Raw genomic sequence first — 16,359 nt, 5'->3', positions numbered from 1 at the left:
AAGAAAAACATTAACACAATCGGAGTAGAAAAAGTGGAAGAGGAACCTCTGGTTATCTTAGTTAATGGGGTTCCGACAAAGAATAAGAAAATATGGCAAGATTTAGTAGATGTTAGGAAAGTTAAAAAGGCAACATTGTATTTGAAAAAAAATAATAAATACTATAAGAATGTATATGTTGCAGAAGAGGAAGTAAGTGAGGAAGAGGATAGCGATTTGTGTGCTGGTCAAATTGAGAAAGTAGAACCCTCTACTAGTGAAGAAATATATGAACATTATAGTGTTCATCCTTTGCATTCCAAGGAAGTCATGGGGAATGCTATTGAGTTGTTTCAAATGAAACAAGCCAAAGGGAGTCCCATTAGTGTTTGGGAGGAAAGTTTGGAAGCTCGGTGTTTCCCACAGCTTTTTCCAACAGGTCAGGGAGGAAGATATGATGAGCGACCTCATCAAATTCCTGCTTCTGAATACCGGACTTTGCGATTGTATGCAGGAGATGCTAGGTTTCGACAATGCATTCCTTATTTGTTTCATCTCCTGTATGAAAGCGATCTGTCTGGACTGTCATATGCAGTGAACCACATCTTGAAAAGTGGTATACACATGCAAAACATCTCGGCAAGTGACTTTATGGATAAAGTCAATGTCCAAGACAGTATTTTGGATTCTCACCTGATTAATCTCATGGCGTGTCAGCGTGGTACTAATGAGTACTGGTACCGTCGTCATGGTGATTTAAAATGTATGCTGAGGAACTTAGGTACTCCCACATGGTTCCTCACTCTGAGCTGTGCCGAGTATGGCTGGGAAGACTTACTTGAATTTCTACGAGAGGCAAATGCTAACGTAGATAACATCGAATTCAAGACACCCGGAGAACTGTGCTCTTTGGATCCAGTCAATGTATGTAGGTACTTCAATCATAGATTTGAAGCTATGATGTCTTTCATCATGAATAAGAAGAATCCACCTCTTGGAGAGGTGTTGGATTTCTTCTGGAGAAAGGAGTACCAAGCAAGAGGTGCTCCTCATATACATATGTTGCTGTGGATCAAGGATGCACCTAAATTTGGAACGGATCCAGAAGACTCAGTGATGAGTTTCATCCAACAGTATTCTACGTGTGCTGTTCCAAACGCAAAGGAGAAGAAAAGCCTAAGAGAAAAAGTTCTGCGTTTCCAAAGCCATCGATGTGGAAAGTACTGCCGTCGTAAATTCCGAAACAAGGACAAGTTCTACACTAAATGTCGTTTCGGCTTTCCACGACCGGTGATTTCTAAAGGAAGAGTAAACAGTTTGATGTCTTCGCTGCGACACAATGTCATGAAGAAATCACCTAAAAACACATACAATTTGAAGAGGAACGAAGAGTCCAAGTACATCAATGACTACAACCCGGTGATTTTGTCCATGTGGAATGCTAACATGGATATACAGTTTGTGGCTGATAACTGTATGGCTGTGGCTCGGTATGTGACGTCTTACATCACCAAAAAAGAGAAGACAGAATTGAAGGATATGTGGGAGGACATTTCCCATGAAAAGAGCCTCAGCAAGAAGTTGTACAGTTTCAGTCTGAAGATGTTGTCGCATCGAGAAATCGGAGCGTACGAATGTTCTGACCGGTTGTCTTCAGCAAGTCTCTATGCCAAGTCCAGGAGTATCGTTTGGGCGAGTCTTGGTCTTGCTGCAACGCGTAATCGAGTTCTGAAACCTGTGCGGGAAATTGAGTATTTGGCGGAAAAGGAGCCAAACAGTACAGATATTTTGAAGACCAACATGTTGGATACATATTATGCAAATCGAAGCATTCACCTCGAGAATGTTTGTCTGTATGAGGTTCTTCAAAATTACATATTCAAGAGGAACATCAAAGAAGATACTGAGAAAGGATTGTATGCTGTAATAGGAAGTGAGGGATGTCTGGTCAAGCAAAGAAAATGCCACTTGGTAAACCATCGAAAATTGAGTGGTGAATCTCCTGAAAAAAAGGAGTTTTTCTATTTAGCACTTTTGCAACTTTTCAAGCCTTGGCGTGCAGAAGAGGAACTGCTTGGAGATTTTCTCTGTTACGAAGACTCTTTCAATGCCGCCAAGGAGACCATAGAATGTCCTGCTTTTCCCAAATATGTAGAAATGTTGAATGCGGAAATTGAGCAGGAAGCAACGATTGCAGCCGAGATTGCCAGAGACAGTTCTCAGGACAGTCAGAGTTCTGCTTCATTGAGTCAGGATCCACTAGGAGGACCTGTTATTGAAAATGAAGCTGCCACTGCTATGAATGAAGTGGAAAGAGCCATGGCACATGCTCAAGAGGATGCGGTTAACTTAGAAGAGTTGGAAAGACAACTCAACATTGAGCAGAGGAAAATATATGACGAAGTTACCATGCAAATTGATCATGGATTAAGTCATGATAAGAAAGAGTGCTCATGTACGTCGTTGAAGCCTGTCCGACTGTACGTGAGTGGAGAAGCGGGAACTGGAAAAAGTTTCCTCATTAAAGCAATTTCATGCTATTTGCAGGAAAGGACAGAGTCATCGCTGTCTTGTGTTGTCACTGCTCCAACTGGACTGGCAGCACATAATATTAAAGGGATTACTTTACATCGTTTACTGATGCTGCCAGTGGAGCATGACAACAAATTACAATATCACAAGCTATCTGGAGATGCTTGTTTTGAAGTTTCAAGAATCTTGAGGAAAATGAAACTTCTTATCATTGACGAAGTAAGCATGGTTTCCAATGTCATGCTTGCCTTTGTGCATTTGAGAATGCAAGAAGTTCTCAAAACAGAGTATGATGTGTTATTTGGTGGCAAACACATCATTGTTTTCGGAGATCTTCTGCAGCTGACACCAGTGAAAGGGCAACCTGTGTTCAAAATGCTCACGCATGAAGATACCAGGAAGTGCCTAGGCAGCATTGGCAACGTCAATATATGGTTAAACTTCAATTATGCTGAACTGCATGAAAATATGCGTCAGGCGAAGGATGAAGTTTACAAGACTATTCTACAAGATGTTAGAATTGGAAAAGTGACCGAGCATGGGAAAGAAGCTTTACATGCACGATTACTGTCAAATTTATATCCAGAACAAGATGTTGTGCCTGAGAATATTTTTCAGAAAATTACTGAGAAGAAATCTGGAATATGTTTGATGCCAACTCTTGCAGAATGTGCCAAATTTAACAACAAAATGTTGCATTTAGAAAAGCAAGAGATTGTGAAACTGGAAGCTATTGACAGAGTAGAGCATATGGGATCAACAATTATTTTGTCTGAGAATCTGAAAACAAAATTGGATTCATTAGAGAAGAGTATATCTAAAACTGCAGGTTTTGAAAAGACTCTCAATGTGTGCTTGAACTGCCGTATAATTTTAAGAAGGAATTTACATGTTGAAAGAGGTCTGGTAAATGGATCAATGGGTAATGTTGTTGATTTTGTGAAATACAGAAATAGAGATGGAATTGAATTTTTAAAAATTAAATTTGATGGCATTGAGGAAGTACAGCTAATTGGTCGTTGTTCTGCCAGATTTTTGCTTGTAAAAGACTTATATGTTCGCCGTAAGCAGTTTCCTGTTTGCTTGGCATATGCGGTGACAATCCATAAATCGCAAGGTTTAAGTGTAGACAGGGCATTGGTGAATATTGGCAGTTCTGTGTTCAAGGAGGGTATGGCATATGTGGCATTGTCACGAGTTAGAACTTTATCGGGATTGTACTTGATTGAGTGTGATGTCACAAACATTTGTGCGGATCTAGATTGTGTTAAGGAATACAATAGGTTAAGAAGAGAGTATGCGCCACATTTGCCTCAGTATCCTTTGTTTGAGAAACGTGTGGTAGGCCGGAAACGAAGAAATGTGACCAATACTGGGGAGGTTGTAGCAAAAAGACAAAAAGTCAATGAACCTAAAATTACAAGCAGAAAGAAAAAGGATTCTGTTGAAGATGTTGTTGGTTTTCAGTTTGAAAACAGTTCTGGTGTCAACTGCTATGCTAATGTAGTGGTTAATGTTTTGTTTTCTCTAGAAAATGTAAAAGAAGAGATTGTGGTCAATTCTGATCAAAGATTTTGCAGTTTGTTAAATTCTGTGTTAGAGAAATGTAGCACTGATAGAAGAAACATAGAAAGTGTGTCTGAAATTCGAAATCTGTTAGACAGATGTTCAGGCCAAACACAATTCTCTCAAAATATTCAGCAAGATTGTCAGGAGTTTTTAATGTATATGCTTGATGTATTACATGCTGAAGGTGTAGATGTAGATCAGCTGTTTGGGCTTTCTTATCAATGGCAGCATGACTGTGAGAACTGTATGGTATCAAGTACTACTAGTGTAGACTCAGAAAGATTTATATATTTAACTTTGCCAGACAGTAAATCAGTCTCCTTTAATAAGCTAGTAAAAGCAGCTGATCACAACATGGAGTGTAGCCAATGTAAATCTGAAATGATGTCCACATTATTTATACGAACATATGGCCAGTATGTCATTTTAATGTTCCAACAATGTAGGCCTGATGGAACAAAATTGACAACTTTAATTAAAAATGTTGTAGCTTCGCAGTTGTCAATATCAGGAAGGACTTTTGTAACTGCAGCAATTATATATCATGACGGCCCTTCAATAACATCAGGACATTACACAGCTTATTTAAAGTCTAGAAATGGCTGGTCATTCTGCAATGATTCTGTTTTAATTTTTTTTAAAAAAATTGCCGTATGACCTTAAAAACTCTTACCCTGTGTTTTTAAAACCAAAATTTTAGGGAAATAATCTCGGGATGTGCTCTGTGGAATTTCAAGAAGTTCTAATGGCTCCTACACAATTTGGCCTTGAGGATAAGTGTAGTTCAGAGACATAACTTCTAACCATAAGACTGGACGTCATGGAGAAATACGTGCACTTTGAATGAGTTCAGAAAAACTGTTTCTTTTTATAAGCTAATTGAAGCAGCCAATCAAAACATGGAGTAGAAGGAATGTAAGTCTGCAATGCTGTCTACTGTTTTACATTGCTTTGTGATTAAAAGTGATGTAGAGAATTAAATAATTGTAGTAGTCATAGAGGTAGTGTAAGTCTGCTTCATAGTAAGCAGTATCAGTGTCATAGGAAATGTAGAACATGACTGAGCAAGAAGGGGAAGATATTACTATTCCAGGATTGTGAAAATGATCTTCAACATTTTAATTCTGAAAGTTGCGGAAATGCCAAATGACGGGATTGGCTTACAAGAAATCCAAGAGTTAAAAATGGCTCTGACAAGATTTGGCCTTGTGGAAACTTGTGGTAGAGAGCAAGAAGTCATTTATTGTATGTAACATGTTTTTCAAAACGATGGAGATTTTCTTTCAGAAAGTGGCGGGCTGAAAGTAATAACAGCACAAAAGAGTGTAAGCTGTTCATAGGACATCCTTTGACGTCATGGAAAGTAAGTTAACTTTAAGGAGTTCTGAATTCTGATTTGTTATGTTGTATGGGTTTTTTAAACACAATCATTTTGATTGTGTTTTTTTTTCCCCGCTGTTATATGATGAATACCTTCAAGTCACTGTTTTTAGTGAATTTTGATACATTCTGAGAACAGCAAAAATAAACCATTTAACATGTATAATTAATTCTGTACTGTTTGCATTTATGATGTATATGTAGAACTGTGTAGGAGGCATGGAGAAGGTGAGGCTTCTGTAAGTGTCAAAGTTGTTGCATGCAGTGCTGCACTTCTGCGTATTCTTTCATATGCTAGACTACATCTGCACAATGAGATACCTAAGCAAAGGAAACACAAGTGATGTGATTGTGAAATGAGCAAAATAAATTGCACGTATTTCAATTACATCACCTGTGTTTCCTATCATTACGAATCACATTGTGCAGATCAAGTTTAGGTCTGTCCAGGGAAACATAGGAGGTTTGGACTTTGTTCAAGAGTGCAGTGGACATGACTCACTTCATTGGTAGACCTTCACATATATTATCTCCTCTGTACTCTTCAACAAGTGTAAATCTCATCTGCAACCCTGAGTAGGCCTCACCTCAAACAAACCTCTGCATAGGAGACATCTTATTGGCATCCTGAAGCAATTATTTAAAATTTTAGTGTCTTGCGACACTTTTCTGAAACAACAGCAATGCAAAAGATGCACCATGTTTTAAGATAGGCCTCACTTCATCTGCATCAAGATACTGTTAGTTTAAAATGTATATCTTTAGGACTGTGTAGGGGGCCTGGAGAAGCAGAACCTTCTGTAAGTGTCAAAGTTGTTGAAAAACTGTTTGTCCTTCAATCTTTTCCCTTGTCTTTTGTAATTTTTAAATACATGTTGTAATATTTTTCAAATGTTTGTTCTCTCTTTCACAGATTGAAAGTATAAAAACAAAAAGTGAGTAATTTAACGACAATTATAAGGTAAATATTTTGTACTCTTTTCGTTACATTTCTATCACATTTAACTACTATTAGTTCCACTGCTTCATTTCTTTAACCCTCAGTTTCCTGCCTTTGCTACTTCCCTCATTCCTTTCTCTATTACCTACTTACTCAACTCCTTCCACTCTTTTTCTCAGTCCCTCTCTTCTCATAGTTCCTCACTCTTGTTCACTCACTCCGTCTCTATTACTCTTAGTGTCTTTGACTGATCACTCTATCACTACTTGTTCATAATGCTTTCTCTGTGTAGTTGAAGCACACTAAGGGGAATATTATGAACACAGCCAATAAAATTATTGCTCTTTTTATTGGCAGAAAACTGGTGCAAAAGTGGTTTTAGCAGCAGTTTTCTGCCGCAAAAGCAGCTTTAGCGACACATTTCTGCCAATAAAAGCTGCAAAACTTTTATTGCCTATGTTGATGATATGGCTCTATGTTACTTACATTTCTTTGCTGTTTCAATTAATCTTTTTCTGTTATTTTTTGTTTTCTGTTTTCTATTTTTTCTCTCTGTTATTCCTCATGTTTTAATCTTATTTTAAACATTCACTCACATTCTCCAAGAAACTCTTCTTTGTTAATGTTATACTCTCTTTTTTTTTCTTTCACTTCGTTATCTATTTTGTTTTTCACAATTATACCCTCTTCCGTCTTTTCTTCGGTAAATAGATCTATTAAACAGTATCTCTTCTTTACTCCCTATAGCTGTCTTTCTTTTAACTTCACTCTCTGTTTACTTTCCTTATACTTACACTTTTTAAAAAAAAAAAAATGTTTTGGTTAGCTCCCGGTCCGCGTACCGGGAAGCTAACCGGGGAGCGAACCAAAAGAAATAGAGCTTGCCAGAGTGCTAAACATTCTAGCAATTTTTTTTGAAAGGGAAGGTAGTTCTGAAAAGAACTTTTTTTTTTATATTTTTGTTGTTTTATATTTTTTTTTTTATTTTTTTTTATTTTTTGTTTTTTTTGTATTTTTGGAACGATTTTATATTTTTTTTGGTTTTTTTTGGGGGGGGAAACAACAAAAAACAGGCATTGAAAAGGGCTCAACAGGAGCAAAAAAAAAATTACTGGGGGCGGTTAGGGCAATTATGGTGTTCATATGCCAGGTTTATAGCATTTATGCTCATGTTGCCACAAGCTAACAATGCACGACAGTACATACAAGAGTGGATCATGTGGCCAAAATTTTCTTGAATATTTGGCACAGTTTCCCGTGCCTCTTCTGGTGTTAATGAAATTGGAATTCTTGGTCTGGCCACAGGAGTTGATCTTGGATTGTCCTGCAAATCCCTTATTTCCGCCCGGCTGTAATTTAGTGGATGCTTCCTTGTCATGTGCCTGTGCATGGTATGATTTCCGTAACTATATTTCTTGTCCGTCCCTCTGGACAATTTTTCTTTGCATATGAGGCAGGTGACATACCTCGCATTGACTTTTTTTTGGCCAGGAGGGATCGAATAAAACTGCCAGATGAAACTGGCTTTCTTTCGGGAAACCCGGGGCACCTCTTCTAAGAACTGTGGTTCTTCTCCCTCCTCTTCATCCATTTCTTCCTCTTCCTCCTCAGTGTTGGTCATGACCTGGGGAGGTGGTCCTCTCTTCCCATGAGGAGGTGGAGGTGGTGGTGGGGGTGCACCAGCTGAAGCTACCAATGAAGCCATTTTCCAACAAGCAAAATAGGTCTTCCTCTCACAATGATGAAAGTCAGAGTGAGGAAAGAAGGAGGGGTTTTCATCATTTGGGAAAAACAATACTTCTCAACCAATGAAAAGTGTTATTTTTAGGTCACCTGACCTAGCCTTACATCATTATGAAACCAAAAGTGAAATGAACCAATGAAAAGTGTTATTAACAAGTCACATGACCTGTTATGCTTACGTTACGCGCTGCGGTCCGCGCCCCGGATAGCTTCCGGGTCGCTGCGCTTCGCGCCTCGGTCCGCGCCCCGGGGCACTTCCGGGTGCGCTAACGCGGTACGTCATAAGACGCATTACGCGGCAACGCGGGAGCTGCGTTTCGCGCCTCGGTCCGCGCCCCGGGGCACTTCCGGGTGCGCTAACGCAGTGCGTCACAAGACGCATTACGCGGCAACGCGATACCGTCACTATGTTGATTTCTTACCGGTTCGCGGACCGGGTCGCGGCATCAATTTGAGCTAACGGAAAGCTTCCCGGTTCGCGGACCGGGAGCGAAACAAAAAAAATATTTAAAAAAAATTATTAATAAACATATAAAATATATTTTTGGATTTAAAGAAGAATACATTTTACAGCTATAGATATTAGCTTTTAAAAAACCAATGAAATTCACTGAAAAAACCATAGGTTATAGACCATATATAGTTAGGAATTAGCATTTACAAAACCTTGAAAATTCACTGAAAAAACCATAGGTTATACACCATATATAGTTAGGAATTAGCATTTAAAAAACCTTATTTTACTCACACAAAACCAATGAAATTCCATATATAGTTAGTTGCACTAACTATATATCGCGCACCCGCAATCCACTGCTGATCATGTCACATATTACATCATTCATGACATGGTCAGTGACATCACTGATGACATCACTGATGACATCTCAAATGACATCACTGATGACGTCATCAGCACTAACTATATATGGTGTATAACCTATGGTTTTTTCAGTGAATTTTCAAGGTTTTGTAAATGCTAATTCCTAACTATATATGGTCTATAACCTATGGTTTTTTCAGTGAATATATATATATATATATATATATTCACTGAAAAAACCATAGGTTATAGACCATATATAGTTAGGAATTAGCATTTAAAAAACCTTATTTTACTCACACAAAACCATTGAAATTCCATATATAGTTAGTTGCACTAACTATATATCGCGCACCCGCAATACACTGCTGATGATGTCACATATTACATCATTCATGACATGGTCAGTGACATCACTGATGACATCACTGATGACATCTCAAATGACATCACTGATGACATCATCCAGTGACTGTGTGTTTCTGTAAAGTTTAAATACGTTTTACATATTGAAGAATGAGTAGATGTAGAAGTGTCTGGATGAAGGATTTAGTAGGTGCGTGACTGACTGTATGAGTGAGTGATTAAATGTGTCTCACTGAGTGCATGGGTTAGTGACTGAACTGTCTTAATTTGTGCATCATTATGTTTGTTGTTCTGTAAACTGCTGCATGTGTTGATCAGTAGCTATATGAGTAACTGTATGGGTTATTGATTGATTGCCCAAGTATTTGTATGGGAGACTGAGTGTGTGTGTGGCTGGCTGGGAGGTGTGTGACTGTGTGCAGATCAATGTGTACTTGTATCAATGATTGTATAAGAGAGTAAGTATGTGTTAGTATATGTTTCAAAATGTAAGGTGCTCTATGTTTAACTGTATAGATTAGAAAATGGAAGTGTGATTGATTCTTTACAGGACTGACTAGGTGTGTGAGTAACTCCATGGATGAGTGACAGAGTGTGAGAGTCTGTATAAGTGTATGAGTGCATATGATAGTGTTGTAAAGATGAGTGATTGTATGTATGAATGATTGTATGGGTAAATGAGTGAATGTGTGTGTAAACATAGGAATCAGTGAGTGCGTATGTAGTAACTAGTATTGGTGTGTCAATGGTTTCAAAAATTATACTCTGTATTGAACACTGGGTGTAACAGAGGTTATATTAAAGTGTGAGGAGATGCATTGTATTGTCACATGAATGATATCATCAGTGATGTGGTCATTGATGTCAAATGAGATGTCATCAGTGATGTCATCAGTGATGTCATTTGAGATGTCATCAGTGATGTCATTTGAGATGTTATCAGTGATGTCATTTGAGATGTCATCAGTGATGTCATCAGTGATGTCATTTGAGATGTCATCAGTGATGTCATTTGAGATGTCATCAGTGATGTCATCAGTGATGTCACTGACCATGTCATGAATGATGTAATATGTGACATCATCAGCAGTGGATTGCGGGTGCGCTATATATATTGGGTGCAACTAACTATATATGGAATTTCAATGGTTTTGTGTGAGTAAAATAAGGTTTTTTAAATGCTAATTCCTAACTATATATGGTCTATAACCTATGGTTTTTTCAGTGAATTTTCAAGGTTTTGTAAATGCTAATTCCTAACTATATATGGTCTATAACCTATGGTTTTTTCAGTGAATTTCAATGGTTTTTTAATAGCAAATATCATAAGCTGTCGAATGTCAAGTACGTGGTAAGTGAAAACATTTTCGTGTTTATGCACACTGATCTGCTTTGAATGGTGCCCCCCCCTCATTTCTATTAGGAGTACTCTCTCTTTGCACATAGTGAAGGGTAGTTAACGCAGGCCTTTGCCCCCGTTGTAATACGTCGTGCCTGCTTCTCTCTCCATTTGATTGATTGTTATCCAAGTATTTACTGTTTTAGAATTGGTTCTCTTTGGTTCATTCTCTATTTACAAACAAACACAGAGTCGCAATACTCTGTTTAGTCTTTGCAGATAACGAAAAATCGTTTAAAAAAAGGAATCGAGCAAAATCAGTAGGCCACTAATGGGATCTCTTTTTGACCTCGCTAAAATAGAAACATTAGGAACAACCCCTCATGACAAATACAAAACTAGTGAAATGAACTGAACTCCACACAATGATGGCTGCAAAACAGCTCGGCTCCGCCACCCACCCCGCCCAAAATAACGATAAAGAGCGGCTGCCATGATTGGTTGCGGAATGGCCACGACGGAGCTACGAAATGGTGCTGCTCTCATGCTAACCCCAGCTTCAGTCTGAAACATCCAGAAACACTGTAGACTACCAATTCGATCAGTTCCGGTAGCGCCCCAATGTAACCCGGTAGAGAAGAACTAGCCCTCCCCTCTTTGACTGATGGTTCTTGTTGCCTGTCCCTTCTGTTGTCATTTAACAGAACTATTTAGCCTGCTGAAACGGGTTGTGTTCCGACCGCTGGTTGGTGGAGACATTTTGACTATATTCTGGACCTGCGTTGTCGCGTAATGCGTCATATGACGCGCCGCGTTAGCGCATCCGGAAGTCATCCGGGGCGCGCAGCGCGTAACGTAAGCATAACAAGTCATGTGACTTGTTAATAAAACTTTTCATTGGTTCATTTTACTTTTCTTATTCTAATGATGAAAGGCTTGGTCATATGACCTAAAAATTACGCTTTTTATTACTTCCGAACATTATTTTTTCTTAAATATATGTTATAATGTTCCAGGCTAATGTACTTTCCCGGAAAATTTACAACTGTCCTGCAAGTAAAATATATTCTTTTTTCGAGAAAAAGAGCGTTTCTTCGTCCCATGACGGAGCCGTTGAGCAAAAGAGGGTCGACCTGCTGTCTTAGTCGCCGATACGCCTGAATATGAGATTCTTATCGATCACTTTATGTTGCAGGAATAGAAAACACAACAGCCCTTGACCATTTATCTTTACTGCGTTCCTTCGTATTATACCTTTTACCCTTCATGTAATTGGTCTGCTTTATTTCACTTGCCTTTTAATGATTCTAAAACAGTGACTATTATTAAAAACTTTACCAATGTATATACTACTACCATGTTTTCTTTTAAAAACCTTTATTGTGAAAATTTCATTATACAAATACGAGCCTATAACCACGTGGGCCGGCCACGGAGCAAACTGTAATCGTATATGATGAGTAGACATTTACACTGTAGAGGAACGTCGTAACGGGCGGGCCATTAGATTGCAAGAACTAAGGTGTCTAACAGTTACGGAATTGGTGGACGTACATTTTATAATTAAAATACGACAGGGCCAGTTACAATAAAATTATCTAGATATACATTTGCGGGCAAGTACCATGGGTGACGTTAATTCGAACTTTCAATAGTACAGTAATCAATAACACATCAGAACCTAATATCAATAGGGATGTCGAAATATTCAATCAATTCTCGTCCCCGCCCGCCATGTGCTTCAAAACTGCATACGTATCTCGTGATTTCAAGGTTCTGCAACCAGTACACAACAAGGAGTTACGAGTCCCATTTATTCCGGCGCCATTTTGGGCGAGGACGGGCAGGTCCACGATATAGTCAAAATGTCTCTACCAACCATCGACTATGATGATGTTCATATGCTGTATTTATTAGAGTAACACTCATCTGTCCACATGAAATTAATTTGCCACAATCTAAACATGTCATTTTAATCTTTCCAAAGTTCTTCTAAATATTTAGGACCGTTTCCCTTGCCTCTGATGCTGTCAGTGCCACTTCTTTGATGAATGTACTAGCAGGTCAGGGGTTCTCCTCCAAATCTCTCTTTTATGCAGCACTATAATTAATTGGTGCCACCTCTCCATATGACGATGCATGGTATAGTTACCATAACTATATTTTTTTTCGGTTCCTCTGGAGAGTTCATCGTGGCAGATGAAGCGTGTAACGTACCGGGCATTTACCTTTTTTTGCATGTACAGGAAAGGAAAAAAAATCGAGCGTCCGAGTTCTAAGGTGTCCCAGGGCCATTTTAGTGGACCAGGCCCAAATCCAAAGAACAGGCCGCCATTTTGAGAGTCCTGTTGCAGCCGCCTGTCGCTGTAGCATCAAGAGCAGCCGAAACTCAGCTGAATGGCAACTGAAACGGTAAAGGGGCGCCCCACTACAGCAGACGAGCCTCCACCTAGGAAGGCCCGTTCACGCCGCCTCCCCCCCTCCCCCCTTCGGGCACCCCATGCCGTTATTCGGAGCAGTATTGTAGGATGGCCACACCAGTGCGGCAACTTGCTAGACATCACCTCGGTGGTAACCGAATCTCAGCGCCTTGTGGTGTCTCCTCTTCAGAAAATATTCTTGCGCTACCTTTGCCCCATTCACACACCGGTCCGCTACTGACGCCATCTCACAGGCTAATGGGGCGCCCCACGCCGAGTTTCAGCATTGTAGGATGACCACACCAGTACAGCAACTTGCTAGACATCACCTCGGTGCCATCCGGATCTCGGCGCCCCACTGCAGATGAAGTGCCTCTCAACTATGAAACCACCACGGTGACATCCGGATCTTGGCGCCTTGTGCTGGTTCCGGCCTATTCACACATCGGTCCGCTACTGACGCCATCTCACAGGCTAATGGGGCGCCCCACGCCGAGTTTCAGCATTGCAGGATGACCACACCAGTACAGCAACTTGCTAGACATCACCTCGGTGCCATCCGGATCTTGGCATCTCAACGCCTAGTGGTATCTTCCATACAGAAAATATTGTTGCGCTGCCTTTGGCCCCATTCGCACATCGGTCCGCAACTGACACCATCTCACAGGCCAACAGGGCGCCCCACGCCGACTTTTACCATTGTAGGATGGCCACACCAGTACAGCAACTTGCTAGACATCACCTCGTTGCCATCCGGATCTTGGCATCTCAGCGCCTTGTGGTGTCAGTCAGAAACTATTGTTGCGCTGCCTTTGGCCCCATTCGCACATCGGTCCGCTACTGACGCCATCTCACAGGCCAACGGGGCGCCCCACGCCGACTTTCAACATTGTAGGATGGCCACACCAGTACAGCAACTTGCTAGACACCACCTCGGTGCCATCCGGATCTTAGCATCTCAGCGCCTAGTGGTGTCTTCTATTCAGGAAATATTTTTGCGCTGCCTTTGGCCCCATTCGCACATCGGTCCGCAACTGACACCATCTCACAGGCCAACAGGGCGCCCCACGCCGACTTTTACCATTGTAGGATGGCCACACCAGTGCCACAACTTGCTAGACACCACCTCGGTGCCATCCGGATCTTGGCATCTCAGCGCCTTGTGGTGTCTTTTATTCAGAAAACATTGTTGCGCTGCCTTTGGCCCCATTCGCACATCGGTCCGCTACTGACGCCATCTCACAGGCTAATGGGGCGCCCCACGCCGAGTTTCAGCATGGTACGATGACCACACCAGTGCACCTTACTAGACACCACCTCGGTGCCATCCGGATTTCGGCGCCCCACTGCAGATGAAGTGCCTCTCAACTATGAAACCACCACGGTGACATCCGGATCTTGGCGCGTTGTGCTGCCTTCGGCCTATTCGCACATCGGTCCGCTACTGACGCCATCTCACAGACTAATGGGGCGCCCCACGCCGAGTTTCAGCATTGTAGGATGACCACACCAGTACAGCAACTTGCTAGACATCACCTCGGTGCCATCTTGGCGCCCCACTGCAGATGAAGTGCCTCTCAACTATGAAACCACCACGGTGACATCCGGATCTTGGCGCCTTGTGCTGGTTCCGGCCTATTCACACATCGATCCGCTACTGACGCCATCTCACAGGCTAATGGGGCACCCCACGCCGAGTTTCAGCATTGTAGGATGACCACACCAGTACAGCAACTTGCTAGACATCACCTCGGTGCCATCCGGATCTTGGCATCTCAACGCCTAGTGGTATCTTCCATACAGAAAATATTGTTGCGCTGCCTTTGGCCCCATTCGCACATCGGTCCGCAACTGACATCATCTCACAGGCCAACAGGGCGCCCCACGCCGACTTTTACCATTGTAGGATGGCCACACCAGTACAGCAACTTGCTAGACATCACCTCGTTGCCATCCGGATCTTGGCATCTCAGCGCCTTGTGGTGTCAGTCAGAAACTATTGTTGCGCTGCCTTTGGCCCCATTCGCACATCGGTCCGCTACTGACGCCATCTCACAGGCCAACGGGGCGCCCCACGCCGACTTTCAACATTGTAGGATGGCCACACCAGTGCGGCAACTTACTAGACACCACCTCGGTGCCATCCGGATCTTGGCGCGTTGTGCTGCCTTCGGCCTATTCGCACATCGGTCCGCTACTGACGCAAACTCACAGGCCAACGGGGCGCCCCACGCCGACTTTCAGCATTGTAGGATGGCCACACCAGTGCTGCAACTTGCTGGACACCACCTCGGTGCCATCCGGATCTTGGCGCGTTGTGTTGCCTTCGGCCTATTCGCACATCGGTCCCCTACTGACGCCGCCTCACGTGCCAACGTATTTTCTCCGCATTTTATACCCTATGCCGCATAACAGGTCATGTGACTTGTTTATAAAACTTTTCATTGGTTCATTTTACTTTTGGTTTCCTAATGATGGAAGGCTTGATCATATGACCTAAAAACAACACTTTTCATTGGATGAAAACTTTTTTTTTTTCCCAAACGATGAAAGCCCCACCTTGTTTCTGGATGTTTCAGACTGAAGCTGGCGTCACCATGAGAGCACCACCATCTCGTAGCTCCGTCGTGGTCATTCCGCGAGCAATCATGGCAGCCGCTCCCCACCAGAAGCCTACAGGAGTCGGGGGCCCCCAAAACTTTTGATGAATCCTCAAGGCGGAGGGGACGCTTTCGAGAATGGGGTCCAAGACCTAGCAGACAAGCGTCCGATTTCCAAGGTGTCCCAGGGCCATTTCAGTGGACCAGGCCCAAAAAGGAAACAGCCTGCCGCCATTTTGAGAGTCCTGTGACAGCCGCCTATCGCTGCACCGCAAGAGTGGGCGCAACTCAGCTGAATTGCGGCTTTTGACACAGTGGACCAAAAACGGACGGAATGGCAACTGAAACGGTAAAGGGGCGCCCCACTACAACAGATGAGACTCCACCTGGAGAGGCCCGTTCACGCCGCCTCCCCCGAGGCGCCCCACGACGTTATTCGGAGCAGCATTGTAGGATACCAAAACCAGTGCGGCAACTTACTGGACATCACCTTGGTGCCATCGTTCTGATGCCTTGGAACTATTCGCACAACAGTTTGCTACTGATGACCCACCCCCCGCGACGCCCCACGCCAGAAATCTGGACGTTGTGCTGCGTTGGGACTATTCGCACAGCCGACCGCTACTTCGTTGTTTTTCCCTAAAAATGTTTATATGTTATTACTGTTT

This window comes from Lissotriton helveticus, chromosome 4_1 (genome assembly GCF_964261635.1).
Source record: "Lissotriton helveticus chromosome 4_1, aLisHel1.1, whole genome shotgun sequence".
In the NCBI taxonomy this organism is placed as follows: domain Eukaryota; kingdom Metazoa; phylum Chordata; class Amphibia; order Caudata; family Salamandridae; genus Lissotriton; species Lissotriton helveticus.
This window is presented reverse-complemented; position numbering follows the sequence as displayed.